The sequence below is a fragment of the Triturus cristatus genome, chromosome 4_1 (genome assembly GCF_964204655.1).
Source record: "Triturus cristatus chromosome 4_1, aTriCri1.1, whole genome shotgun sequence".
Classification (NCBI taxonomy): domain Eukaryota; kingdom Metazoa; phylum Chordata; class Amphibia; order Caudata; family Salamandridae; genus Triturus; species Triturus cristatus.
In genome coordinates, this window is record NC_140585.1 from 938,724,244 (window position 1) to 938,739,030 (window position 14,787).

The 14,787-nt window shown below is 46.1% G+C and overlaps 1 long non-coding RNA gene across 4 annotated transcripts in view; it reads right to left on the minus strand.

Moving 5' to 3' along the window:
* Positions 1-14,458, minus strand: part of LOC146855873 (uncharacterized) — a 50,991-nt gene extending 36,533 nt beyond the window's left edge. Inside the window, exon 1 of one of the 4 annotated variants that reach the window (XR_014981410.1) lies at positions 8,259-8,337. This is a non-coding gene — a long non-coding RNA (uncharacterized LOC146855873). Of the gene's footprint in view, positions 1-7,537; positions 8,338-14,374 lie in introns of those variants that run through there. The other 3 variants (XR_014981408.1, XR_014981407.1, XR_014981409.1) reach the window with 3 other exon arrangements.
* Between the last annotated feature and the right edge of the window lie 329 nt (positions 14,459-14,787).

Sequence of the window (14,787 nt, forward strand, 5' to 3'; positions counted from 1 at the left end):
TTTGTGAATATTTAACTGCCTGCAATCCACGGACACTGTGATCATGCTGAATAAAGCTTTATTTTTTTTCCATTCTGACACTACTGCTATGCTGGTATTGGTGTTGGTGGGGCTGCTACATGGTTTTGGGTGGTGTTTATGTGTTGGGTGTGTGGGAAATGTAGTAGTGGGCTGCTCATTGGGGGGACCCTGGGATCTGTGTGCCATCACAAGGTGTTAGCTAACTTTCTTTGTTCATGTCAGCAGTTACTGCATGGTGCAATTGTCCCAGGGTGTATTCCTCCCTCTGTGTACCCTGATATCTTCCCTGCAGGGTGTTCCCAATGTTTAGCGCAGAGCTGTGTCTACATGAGCTGTGTGTGTGACGGAGCCCTTCTACTTTGGCCATGCATGCAGGGCCATGTCTCCACCTGCAACATTCGTGGCATCCTTGGTGATCACTGTACTTGTGTGTGGAGTCTGTTGACATGAGTTCATGGGGACATGTTCCCTTGTAGGCAGTATGCATGTGGGTACTTCCAGCCTCACACACATGTGTTGCACACCTCCTGTCTCAGGGCACTGCTGGGAGGACTCAGCACCCACCCCTCCTGTCTCAGGGCACTGCTGGGAGTGTTAGGCACCCACCCCTCCTGTCTCAGGGCACTGCTGGGAGGACTCTGCACCCACCCCTCCTATCTCAGGGCACTGCTGGGAGTGTTAGCCACCCACCCCTCCTGTCTCAGGGCACTGCTGGGAGGACTCTGCACCCACCCCTCCTGTCTCAGGGCACTGCTGGGAGGACTCAGCACCCACCCCTCCTGTCTCAGGGCACTGCTGGGAGGACTCTGCACCCACCCCTCCTGTCTCAGGGCACTGCTGGGAGGACTCAGCACCCACCCCTCCTGTCTCAGGGCACTGCTGGGAGGACTCAGCACCCACCCCTCCTGTCTCAGGGCACTGCTGGGAGTGTTAGGCCCCCACCCCTCCTGTCTCAGGGCACTGCTGGGAGTGTTAGGCACACACCCCTCCTGTCTCAGGGCACTGCTGGGAGTGTTAGGCACCCACCCCTCCTGTCTCAGGGCACTGCTGGGAGGACTCTGCACCCACCCCTCCTGTCTCAGGGCACTGCTGGGAGGACTCTGCACACACACCTCCTATTTCTGGATATGTACGCTTGGAACATACACGGTGGGGGTACGCTCCATGCGCTCCATGCATACGCGGGTGAGGGTACGGGTCGTACTTACACTGTTGGGGTGGGGGTACGTTCCATGCATACGCGGGTGAGGGTACGGGTCGTACTTACACTGTTGGGGTGGGGGTACGCTCCATGCATACGAGGGTGAGGGTACGGGTCGTACTTACACTGTTGGGGTGGGGGTACGCTCCATGCATACGAGGGTGAGGGTACGGGTCGTAATTACACTGTTGGGGTGGGGGTACGCTCCATGCATACAAGGGTGAGGGTACGGGTCGTACTTACACTGTTGGGGTGGGGGTACGGTACGTACATACGCGGTTGGGGTGGGGGTATGCTCCATGCATACGCAGGTGAGGGTACGGTACGTACATACGCGGTTGGGGTGGGGGTACGCTCCATGCATACGCGGGTGAGGGTACGGGTCGTACTTACACTGTTGGGGTGGGGGTACGGTACGTACATACGCGGTTGGGGTGGGGGTACGCTCCATGCATACGCGGGTGAGGGTACGGGTCGTACTTACACTGTTGGGGTGGGGGTACGGTATGTACATACGCGGTTGGGGTGGGGGTACGCTCCATGCATACGCGGGTGAGGGTACGGGTCGTACTTACACTGTTGGGGTGGGGGTACGTTCCATGCATACGCGGGTGAGGGTACGGGTCGTACTTACACTGTTGGGGTGGGGGTACGCTCCATGCATACGAGGGTGAGGGTACGGGTCGTACTTACACTGTTGGGGTGGGGATACGGTACGTACATACGCGGTTGGGGTGGGGGTACGCTCCATGCATACGCGGGTGAGGGTACGGGTCGTACTTACACTGTTGGGGTGGGGGTACGGTACGTACATACGCGGTTGGGGTGGGGGTACGCTCCATGCAAACGCGGGTGAGGGTACGGGTCGTACTTACACTGTTGGGGTGGGGGTACGTTCCATGCATACGCGGGTGAGGGTACGGGTCGTACTTACACTGTTGGGGTGGGGGTACGCTCCATGCATACGAGGGTGAGGGTACGGGTCGTACTTACACTGTTGGGGTGGGGGTACGGTACGTACATACGCGGTTGGGGTGGGGGTACGCTCCATGCATACGCGGGTGAGGGTACGGGTCGTACTTACACTGTTGGGGTGGGGGTACGCTCCATGCATACGAGGGTGAGGGTACGGGTCGTACTTACACTGTTGGGGTGGGGGTACGGTACGTACATACGCGGTTGGGGTGGGGGTACGCTCCATGCATACGCGGGTGAGCGTACGGGTCGTACTTACACTGTTGGGGTGGGGGTACATTCCATGCATAGGGGGGGTGGGGGTAGGGTCCGTACATCTCTATCCCCACGCTATGTGATGCTTGTGCGGGCCGTACCCAGGCCTTTGCCACGTGGGTACGATCCGTCCCGCCATTGTTGGGGTGACGTGGGTGTGGGCGTGGTACGTCTCGTACCCACGCTCTTGAGGCGTGGGTACGGGACGTACCGGTCTGGTTGTGTTGCCGGTTCGCGTGGTGACGGACATCCGTTGTGGCGGTCGCTGGCTTAGCTGGACACGCCCCCACCCCCTCGTAGTGACCAGGGCATGGGTGTCAGGTATGTCCTGGGCATGTGTGGTGTGTGACTTTGGTGGGGGTTTTGTGGCCTGCCCTGGTCCTGCCACCCCCACCCCCCCCCCCTTTCCCCCCTCCCTTAGTTGTTCTGACCTTCTGCGGCGTCTGCGTCGTAACCTGTAGAGGAGGTGGACTGCTATGAGGGCCGGGATGACCCGTAGGTTCGGGTTCATGTCTGTCCGTCGCGTACGGGTCCTCCTTGTTCGCGTCGTCCTGTGTGTCCGTCGCGTACTGGTGGTCCTTGTTCGCGTGGTCCTGATTTCCCGGAAGTTTTTGGCAGCCGGAAAATATTCACCGTGCGGGATGACGTCGGTGCGAATCGTGATTCCTGGTTCGTGAATGGCAGGCTGCGAGCGTCCCGACGTCAGGTCGGCCCTTTCCCGGATCGCATTGGTAGGTTTATTTTGTTCGGTCGGGCTTTTTTACGAATCGTACGGAAATGGTGTTCCGTGCGAATCGTAATTCCTTGTTTGTACATTTTGACGACCGGGTACGCGTCGGACGGAGAATATGCTCCGTCCGACGGTTCGTACCCGGTTTTTACCGGATCGTGATCGGCACCTCTGTCTCTATGTCACAACTTGTAACATAGCTCCTTTAATCACTATTCACATAGGTCCTGAGGAAAGCCAGTTTATAATATAAGGCCTGGCTGAAACATGTAGACCACCCACTGGATGCAGGAGTACCCTAAATACGACTCCACCTAAATCCAAAGCCTTGTTTTTTCCACTGCCAGAGGCCCAAACGATAAAGTAAATCCTTTTGGGTATATGGAACCACTGGACAGTTTTTAAACCTTTCACTTCTCACGTCACTAACACTGCACACTCAGAAAAATACCTGCTCTGCTGTAAACAGGCGTAGAAGCACACCCGGGACACACTCGGTGTCATCGGGTGGGCCCGATGATGAAGCATGCCACCAACTAGGTTGGTGGGTGAGGGCTTTATAAAAAGGAAACACACTTTTCCTTACACATACATCATCAAACATACACCCTTGTGACTTCCATCACGTCTATACAGACTAGTTCTCTTTGATTAATACATATTGACCCCGGGGATCAGGACTAGTCCTTAAATCCTCTCTCTCTTTTTTGATAAATAACAGTCTATGCAGCGCACAGCTGTGAGAGCACACATTTCATTTGAAACCATGGGGGAGAACCCAGGCCTCACATACACTGAAGACGACATCAGTGAAATTCTTGCAGACCCCTAATTTCTGGCAGATTTCAATATCTCAAACACAAGAGCCCAATCAACTGACTGGGACAACCTAACGGAGAAAAAACACAATCGCATTAGAACCCTTTTACATGGCCTCATTCTAACAGAATATTTACGCACCAACACAGCCCCACGTGGGCTTCTGGTCACCAACGCACCCAGAATCTTCCTAGAGGATGTCACCTTCAGGAAGGACTGAGCCCAAATCGCATGGCACTGCACCAGGGACTGGCTAGTCATCATCAAGACTGCAAAACGATTATCAGATGCCATGATAATCGAGATTCAAGCAACAGAAAGCCATTTCAACACCACCATAACGGGATATAAAAAGAAACTGGATGAACAGAATAAGGAGATGGGGGAATAGAAGAAATATCTAACCCAGGCTAAAATAACGAAATTTCAAAAGGATCTGAAGAAATTCTCCTTTATCAAGACATACCCCTATACAGAAGACACCTATGTGGCCCCTAACAAATCAGACAAATCCAGTGATGCCTCAGGGGACACCAGCTAAATCTCCAGCAACTCCAGCACAGGTTCCAAGAACTAAGGCAGGGGAAGACAACAACGTTGGCAGCAACCCTGGCAAGGACGCCAACAAGGACAAAACTTTGGACCACTGCCGTATGCACCGCCTCCCCAAAATCCATACTTTGGTTGGCCCCCAATGTATCAAATTGGACCGCCCTCGTTTTTCCAAGGTAACCCTAGACCGCCTTTTTTAGGACAGGGCTGAAGATCCAGGGGCCCCAGAAGAAACAGCCAAAATGTACATTCGGTGCCAGAAGAGGAATCAGTCAGTACCAACACTCGGAACAGAACAAGGGAACCACAACCGGGGCCAAGCAGACACCAGTAGAGCCTCAAGAAGAACAACCTCCAAGTGGACCGAACATGACACCCACTCTAGTATTCAATCTCTCCAGTACCCCCTCTCCCACAAAGAGGAAAACGTACTCAACAAGGGACTATCATTCGTCCCCACCTAGCGTTAGGTGCCATGCGCCTTTATACGTATCACTGACTCGAGAGAGTAACCGCACCCCGTTTGCTCATAGCTCACACGTCATTGGAGCAGGCGAAGCCACCAGAGCAGGCCCGTTGTCTATGTTTCCTCTTCTCTTAGCAGACGCTACTCATGAAGGGTTCCAATAGACAACACCGGGCCAACCATGGAGGGTACTTAAGCGCACACGTGAACCCAGCACCAGTACCGTCTGAGTTCCGTGGCAGCAACAACAGGTTGTAAGGAGGGTCCTGGACTCACACGCAGTAAGTCGACCATGAGGCACTACCACGCCGCTACTGACCGGTAAGACCTTTCCTTTTCAGATATGAACCATTGGCCAGCGTGCCAATCCCATTCCCCGTTTTTTCTTTCTTTTCATTGCCAGTACCCCTGCCGGATTCTCATGGGGCACCAACAGCAAAACGCTTGAGTGAGAATAAAAGCCATTATTTCTCACTCTCTCTGCATTCAATATTATCGCCACTCACTTTACCGCATATACCGTGTTTTCACAATAAATACCCTCATTCTGCCGCTAGTTCCGATACCACACGAATGCAACGGCTCATATGACCTGACGTGATTATGCAATTCATGCTAACTCGCATTTCTGTATGTTTTTTATGTCCTGTATGTTGTATGAACAGTAACTTCTCACGTCCCTAACACTGCACACTCAGAAAAATACCTGCTCCGCTGTAAACAGGCATAGAAGCACACCCGGGACACACTCGGTGTCATCGGGTGGGCCCGATGATGAAGCATGCCACCAACTAAGTTGGTGGGTGAGGGCTTTATAAAAAGGAAACACACTTTTCCTTACACATACATCATCAAACATACACCCTTGTGACTTCCATCACGTCTACACAGACTCGTTCTCTTTGATTAATACGTGTTGATATTATTGTCATTGATAATTTTGTATCGATGAAAATGTACTTCGATATTGTGTCTGTTGATATTTTGTTAGTGATTCAATTGAAGGCTCACTTTTTCTGACAATTGCTAGATTAAGATACTTCAAAGCAACTTTGAACTTTAAACTAGGGCTGCTCTGCTGTAAATATTATAATGCTGAATTGCTCAAACCCTTTTCCCTTCTCGATGTAATTCCGAATCTTTAGCATGCTGTAATGTGAAGTGCTCTCATGTCAGCAGGATGAGGTGTACTAGATACATTGATAAATAAATACATGAATAAATCCAGCGCCTGGTGTCTTTGAACATTTTTTAAAGAAAGAGTCCTGGTGGTGGTGGTGGGGGCAGTCTGTTACATATCGGACGTTAGACCACACAGCATGTTATACATCAGCAACAAAATACCTCTCTAGTACGTAAAATAAATTTAGCAACAGAAACCCCACAATGGTCTTTTGGTCACTTTAAGAAATCATGAGATTATTCATGAATTGTTTGACATCTACATTTGATAGTAACACATTAAAAACTCAAAACACAGAAGAAACACTGAGGGGCAGATTTATGTTGCACTTGCGCCACTTTTGCGCCGCCGTTGCGTCACTTTTGTGACGCAGCAGCGGCGCAAATCCTGCGCCATGGTGCGGGGTATTTACAACGTGACGCATCTGGGAGATGCGTCACGTTGTAAAGCCCTGCGCCACATGTAGGCGTTCCAGGGCAGGTGGGGGCGTTCCGGCGCAGGAACGCCTCCTAAAAGTGGCTGAGTGAAATCTACAAGATTTCACTCAGTCACTTTTAGGCCCATGCTGCGTCAAAACCCTGCGCCTGCTTGAAGCAGGCGTAAGGATTGACGCAGCATTGTACAGATAGGGCCCCCCAGAAGATTGCTGGAGCTGCGTCGCGCTTGCGACGCAACTCCAGCAATGCGTCACTTTTACGGCACAGATGCGTCACGCATCTGTGCCGTTTTTGCCCCATGGTGCGCCGCATTATAAATGCGGCGCATCCATGGTGGCGCAGCTGTGGCGCATTATAACTGGCGCATCCCTGCTGATATGCAGGGATTCGCCAGTTATCATAAATCTGCCCCATTGTATTTAGTAAACATCTTTTGTGGAAACAGGCACAGTTCAGAAGAGGGGTGGTAGACTTAATTTCAGTCCCCATCCATTAGACTCCCATGCTTTGGGTAATTTTATATACATCACTTTAAGCAAAACTAAACATTGTGGTTGCAAGTACTCTGCTTCAGCATTTTACTCTCTATGTTAACCAGATACAACAGTGCGGAGCACACATAAAAAGGTGGTGTTAGTTAGGAGCTCAGAAGACAGTAATACAACTGAATACCCCTTAAAAATAAATGCTCAGTCAATGAATTACTTTTAGAAGCAGAAACATTTTTAAATACTCATAAACCTAATAATGCACTTGAAATAAAGTTACATATAGAAAACCAGAACGTTCTAGCTCCTCCCTAGACAGAGATCTGGGCACACAGTTTTCACATCTACACACTAAGGGGTCGATTCCGATGTCGCCAAAAAGGCCATCCCAATGCCATCTGTAGGCTTACCTTACGACCGACTCGTATCCGGAGCCACAAAATACAAACGACTAAGTACGATGCGAATAAGTGTCCGTTTTCCGACCGCCATGTCCCCTCGTAATCCAGCAACATTTTACAAACTTTCAGGCTTGGTCAACGCGGAAATCAAGTCTTCCGAGGCTCGTCAGAAGCTGTTTCCTGGTATGCAAGTGTTATGAAAACCTAGGACACACTCACTTCCAAGGTGTATTTGGTGTTCTGAATGTTTCTGACACTAGTCTTTTATGTGAACCCTTGTAATTTGTTGCATTAGTCAAGGATGTTTCTAGTGATTTTGACCGCCAAAAAGGCATGATGTTCTTTTGATCATTCCCAGAGATTAATATGTTTGTTTTGCTTTTGCCAGTTTATGTTGTATTGCTCTTGCCAATGTTCGTTTTTATTATATTTAAATCACCAAAGCTGTTGTTTCCAAGGACAGTACTGGGACACGTTGTTAAATGCTTCAAACACGTTTTGGTAACTACCGAGCCGGTAAACGAGTTATGAAAATCATCCTCAGAACATGTTTCAACCGTTTCTAGAGTCATGCGCGCCGGTACACGAGTTATGCAAATCATCCTCAGAACACGTTTTAATCGTTTCCAGAACCATGCGCGCTCAGCTCTATTTAAACCCCACCCGCCTTGCTTCAGCACTTCGCTTCTTGTGAACTCCACTTTTCTGACTCCGTCTCCTGTTGGCTCACCGCTCCCCGCCTTGAATCCAGGACCCTGCTCCGAGTCTTGACATCCCGGAGACTCCGGTGGTGCCATCTTCCGCTTCCTGGAGGTCGTCATCGAACTTCCTGTATAAACAAAAGAAAGAGAAAAGGTCAACAACATCAGTTGCTTAGCAACCTTCGAGGGAATGAAGGTAACGCTAAAAACGAAAGAATTTACGAGGTAAGAGCACTTTGTTTCAAGCATACTTTCGTCACAAGGACTCATCGGGAGAGAAACCTGATTAACCCTTCACGAACTAAAGTGAAAGGGGTTATTGGCAGGTTGGCAACTTCAGGAATATTTTAGGACTACGCTAATTCAGCGGTAGGCTTTGAGATCTAGAAGCTTACGAACTACAACAGTAGAGAAACAATTCTGGAGTTAAACAAAGAACTTGGATACTTTAAAAAAAAGGCCAGATTTTCACTGCCGGCAATATTGTGTACCAGATATATATATATATATATATATATATTTGGAAAGACTTTATTTTCTTTTATTTGTTAAATCATTTCAGAATCCTGTTTTAAGTTAAGATCCAAGAGACTATCAGGTATAATGTTTTGATAGAGATGATTAATGAGAGTTACATTTAGTTAAGGTAGCTAGGCACTCATTTTTTTTATTGAAATTATTTTTTATTTGTTACAGAGAGATAAATACTGAATAACCACAGTGCAAAGATATAATCTAGATGGTGATTTCCACGTCCAGGTTCATTTCTGTGGTATGTTTTAGAAAGAACAGAAATAAGTGTTTTACAGAGAAATCTAATGACAATTACTTAGCGAGTTAAAATTGTATTTCTGTGTCTTTAAAGGCAGGTGTTCCTGAAACCTAGAAAACAGAAAATACAGAAGTTCACCCTGGCCATTGTCCGAACGACATCACCACCGAGACACCAGTGTTATCTTTTCTCTCTCTCTTCCCATTCCCTCCTTCCCCCGGGGGTCAGACGGAATCGCAAGAAATGTAACTTTTTGCGCTGACGGCTGACTTCAGGGAGATTCGGGGACAGGCAGCATCGAAGGAGGAACAACCGGAGTTCAGGTGGGTGACTTTGCAACAGAAAGCGAAGCCTAAAAACCCACGTTCCTTCTTCGATTCTGCATAATGGATGAGGAGGAGGGGGTGTTAGATCCTTCCCAGTTAACTACACTGGTCCTTAAACTTACTGAAGAAATGCAGGAATTAAGGCAGGAGAATCACACTCTTAGACACGAATTATTGAAAACCAAGACTGGGTTCACCAGCTGGAGGGATTCTAGTTTCGAACAAAATAAACCCCTCATTGCACCAGCTAAATTTGGTCCCACCTTTACTTTCCCTTCTACCACCTCAGGTACAAACCCAGAACAAAATCTTCAGGTTACTGTACATTCCCCCAGTCCAGTTCCATTAGCCAATCTAGTGCGTTTTACTGGGAACACTAGCCGGTTTTCAATTTTTATGAGCCAGTGGCAACTACATTTTTTGTGCAAACCTCAGATTTTTACTACTGATACTTCTAAGGTAGCTTTCATTATTTCTTACCTCGGAGGAGTGGCTGCAAATTGGGCAATGCCCCTTGTGGATACTAATGATCCCTTAATACATAAATTAACAGATTTCAAGACAGCCATGTCAAGTTTATTTGCCAAACATGTATTTATCCATGCTTCAGACAACGAGCTTTTAAATTTGCGTCAAGGCTCAAAAGATCTAATTACGTATATTACTAATTTTAATAGGTTATTATCAGAAACACATTGGCCTGAAAACAAAAGAATTTCGTTGTTTTATCGAGGTCTCCGAGATGACTTAAAAGATTCATTAGAACACATAGTAAACTTATCTGATGAGTATACTGAATTTCTAGACTTAGTAATGAAACTAGACCATAGATTGGGAGAGTGAAAAAGCGAGAGACCAAGAGGGGATTTTAGAGCTCTACATTTTAAAACAGAGAAAAAAGATGTAGAGGACAAAAATGTTCACCCTGAACCTATGCAGATAGGGGTTTTGAAAGGCCCCCTTTCAATGGAAGAAAAGGATCGTAGGAGAAAAGGGAATCTTTGCCTTTATTGTGGTAAACCAGGACACTACGCTAAAGATTGTCCAAACAAGCCAACTAAAAGAAAGGGAGTTGCAGCTTTAGATTCAAGTTCCGGGGAAACGGAAAACTAGTCTTCCCGAAGGAAGAAGAGATCGTTTCTTCGGGAAAATTCTCAACTCAGGTCTCTCATTATGCAACAAATGTCTTAACCCATACACCAAGACACTTGACGGTAAGGCTAACTTTTATAATTACAATACAACAAAGATATAGCTTGGCCGTCATGATAGATTCAGGCGCTACAGGCAACCTTTTTGATTTGGAGCTGGCCAGCAAGTTAGGAGTAACACGAATTCCGAAAAAAGAACCAGAAGTAGTTTGGGCAGTGGATGGGTCAGCTTTATCATCAGGATTAATAAAATTTCACACCCAACCAATAACTATTGTCAGTGAAAATGGGCACACTGAGGAACTAATTTTTGATCTCATTGATACTCCAACTTTTGGAGTTATCCTTGGAGTGCCCTGGCTTGAACAGCACAACCCCAAAATCGATTGGGTTAAAAGAGCCATAACTTTAGACTCTGCATTTTGCAGGCATCACTGTTACCAGAACATTCAAGACCCAATACTTCCTTTGTTTTGTTCAGCAGTGATTCCATCAGTTCCAGAACTTCCGGAAGTATACCAAGATTTCTCCGAGGTCTTTGACCCAGTACAAGCAACCCAATTACCGCCTCACAGAATTTACGACTGCAGAATAGATCTCATCCCAGGTGCAGTCTTACCCTGCAGCAGAATTTATGCCCTGACCGAGCCAGAGAATCAATACCTAAAGAATTACCTGGAAGAACTACTAGAAAAAGGGTTTATAAGACATTCTACCTCACCTGTCTCTTCGCCGCTTTTTTTTGTAGCTAAGAAATCTGGCGATTTGAGAGCATGTATAGATTATCGCGCAGTAAATAAGGCAACAATAAAAAATCGTACCCTCTACCATTAATTCCAGTTTTGTTAAATCAGGTCAAAGGCTCCAGTATATATACTAAATTGCATTTACGCGGCGCTTACCACCTAGTCCGCGTAAAAGAGGGTGACGAATGGAAGACAGCATTCCGCACTAAATATGGCCTATTTGAGTATACTGTAATGCCATTTGGACTCTGTAATGCGCCAGCCGCATTTCAGTATTTCATTAATTAAGTTTTACATGATCTACTAGATGTTTGCGTTATAGTATATATAGATGACATTCTGATTTTTTCCAAATCTGAAGAAGAACATACCAAACATGTTCGATCTGTTCTACAAAGATTAAGAGACAATTCTTTGTATGTAAAACTTGAGAAATGCGTCTTCAATACTCAAAGAGTTGAATTTCTAGGTTATTGGCTCTCCTCAGACGGAATTACAATGGACCCAGCAAAGGTGGAAGCAATCCTAAATTGGCCCACCCCAACTTCTGTAAAGGAAACTCAAAGAGTGTTGGGCTTCGCCAATTTTTATCGGTGTTTTATTTCTAACTTTTCAGACATAGTAACGCCTATCACTAACTTACTTCGAAAAGGCGTGAAATTTCAATGGAATTCAGATGCAGAACAGGCCTTTACCAAATTAAAAAGGGCTTTCACTTCTGCACCAATTTTGATCCACCCTGATCCAGACAGACCTTTCTTTGTTGAAGCTGATGCTTCACAAACAGCCTTGGGAGGGGTCTTAATGCAAAAAGATACTACCACTGGACACCGTCATCCAATCGCTTTCTATTCTAGAAAACTCTTGCCCGCAGAACAAAATTACACAATTGCCGAAAGGGAATTGTTGGCAATTAAGGCAGTTTTTCTTGAATGGAGACATCATTTATTAGGTGCAAAACATACCGTGACTATATTTTCTGATCATAAGAACTCACAGTTCTTTTCAACAGTTAAAGCGCTAACTCCCAGACAAATGCGTTGGCTGTCATTTTTTAGTGAATTCGATTTCCTTATCACTTACCGTCCCGGGCAAAAGCAACTTTTGTCTGATACCTTGTCAAGGTTAGTTTGTGATAAAAAACCTAATGAAAAGATTGAACCACCCAGTATCGTACCTTCAGAAAAAATAATAGCGACATCACAAGTAGACACTTTTCTCACTCAAGTAAAAACCAAGACTCTGTCCTTAAGTCAAAAGGAGTGGCTTTCTCAAAAACAAAATTCAGTACATGAAGGTTATTTTTTCCACAATAAGAAAGTGTTCATTCCTCAAGGTGAATTACGGCAACAAATTCTAAAGTGGAATCATGATTCTTGTACTGCAGGACACCCTGGGATAAGTAAAACCTTGGAGCTCTGTTCAAGGCATTTTTGGTGGCATAAGATCAGTCAGGACGTAAAACAATATGTAAAAACATGTCCAGTCTGTGCTAGACAAAAAGCTTCCCACCAATCTCCCACTGGGCTTTTACAACCATTACCTATTCCGCCGTCCCCATGGCACACAATTAGTTTAGACTTCATTACTGATTTTCCCGACTCACATACTTTTAATACAATTCTAGTAGTAGTAGATCAACTGTCCAAGATGGGACATTTTATTCCGTTACACAAACTACCATCTGCAAGTAAATTTAGTGACATTTTCATACAACAAATTGTAAGGCTACATGGATTTCCCAGTAAGATTATTTCGGACAGGGGCCCTCAATTCATTTCGAAATTTTGGGGACAATTGTGCAAGAGGTTAGGCATAGAAATAGCTCTTTCCTCAGCTTTCCACCACAGACTGATGGCCAGACAGAAAGGGTTAACCAGTATTTAGAGCAGAGTTTACGTTGTCTAACTTCCACAGTAACATCTAGTTGGGATGAAGCTTTGCCTTTGGCGGAGTTTTCTTACAACAACAGTTATCATTCTGCACTTGGTTGTTCACCTTTCTTTTTTATTACCGGAATGCATCCACGAAGTTTACCAACCATTCTACCTGACACTTTCGATGTCATGCCAACAGTAGCTGATCGACTCCACACCCTACAAGAATATCAAGAAAAGGCCAAACAAAGTCTAGCTAAGAATAAATTAAAGATGAAATTGACAGTTGACAAACATAGGAACCAAACACCACCTTATAAGATAGGGGATTTGGTATGGTTGTCAACAAGAAATATTCAAATGGATGGCCCAAGAAAACTAAAACCCAGATTCATTGGTCCTTACCCTATTGAAAAAATCCTGAACCCCGTGTCAGTTAAATTAACCTTACCTAAAGATTTCAACATACACCCAGTATTTCATGTTTCGTTATTAAAGCCACATGATCCTTCCACTCGACAGGACAACCCACCGCCACCAGTCATAGTCGGTGATCATGTCAAATATGAGGTTGACCGCATAATAGATTCAAAGCAAATTCATGGTAAACTGTATTATTTGATTGATTGGAAGGGTTATGATGTATCGGAACGTTCTTGGGAACCAGACAAAAATGTACACGCCCCACGTCTCATAAAGGCCTTTCATGCTGTACACCCGGAAAAACCCCGCCCAGTAAGACAACTTTTGGGGGGGGGAACTGTTATGAAAACCAAGGACACACTCACTTCCAAGGTGTATTTGGTGTTCTGAATGTTTCTGACACTAGTCTTTTATGTGAACCCTTGTAATCTGTTGCATTAGTCAAGGATGTTTCTAGTGATTTTGACCGCCAAAAAGGCATAATGTTCTTTTGATCATTCCCAGAGATTAATATGTTGTATTGCTTTTGCCAATTCATGTTGTATTGCTCTTGCCAATGTTCGTTTTTATTATATTTAAATCACCAAAGCTGTTGTTTCCAAAGACAGTACTGGGACACGTTGTTAAATGCTTCAAACACGTTTTGGTAACCACCGAGCCGGTACACGAGTTATGCAAATCATCCTCAGAACACGTTTCAACTGTTTCTAGAGTCATGCGCGCCAGTACACGAGTTATGCAAATCATCCTCAGAACACGTTTTAATCATTTCCAGAACCATGCGCGCTCAGCTCTATTTAAACCCCACCCGCCTTACTTCAGCGCTTCGCTTCTTGGGAACTCCACTTACCTGACTCCGTCTCCTGTTGGCTCACCGCTCCCCGCCTTGAATCCAGGACCCTGCTCCAAGTCTTGACATCCCGGAGACTCCGGTGGTGCCGTCTTCTGGTTCCTGGAGGTCATCATCGAACTTCCTGTATAAACAAAAGAAAGAGAAAAGGTCAACAACATCAGTTGCTTAGCAACCCTCGAGGGAATGAAGGTAACGCTAAAAACAAAAGAACTTACGAGGTAAGAGCACTTTGTTTCAAGCATACTTTCGTCACAAGGACTCATCGGGAGAGAAACTTGATTAACCCTTCACGAACTAAAGTGAAAGGAGTTATTGGCAGGTTGGCAACTTCAGGAATATTTTAGGACTACGCTAATTCAGCGGTAGGCTTTGAGATCTAGAAGCTTACGAACTACAACAGTAGAGAAACA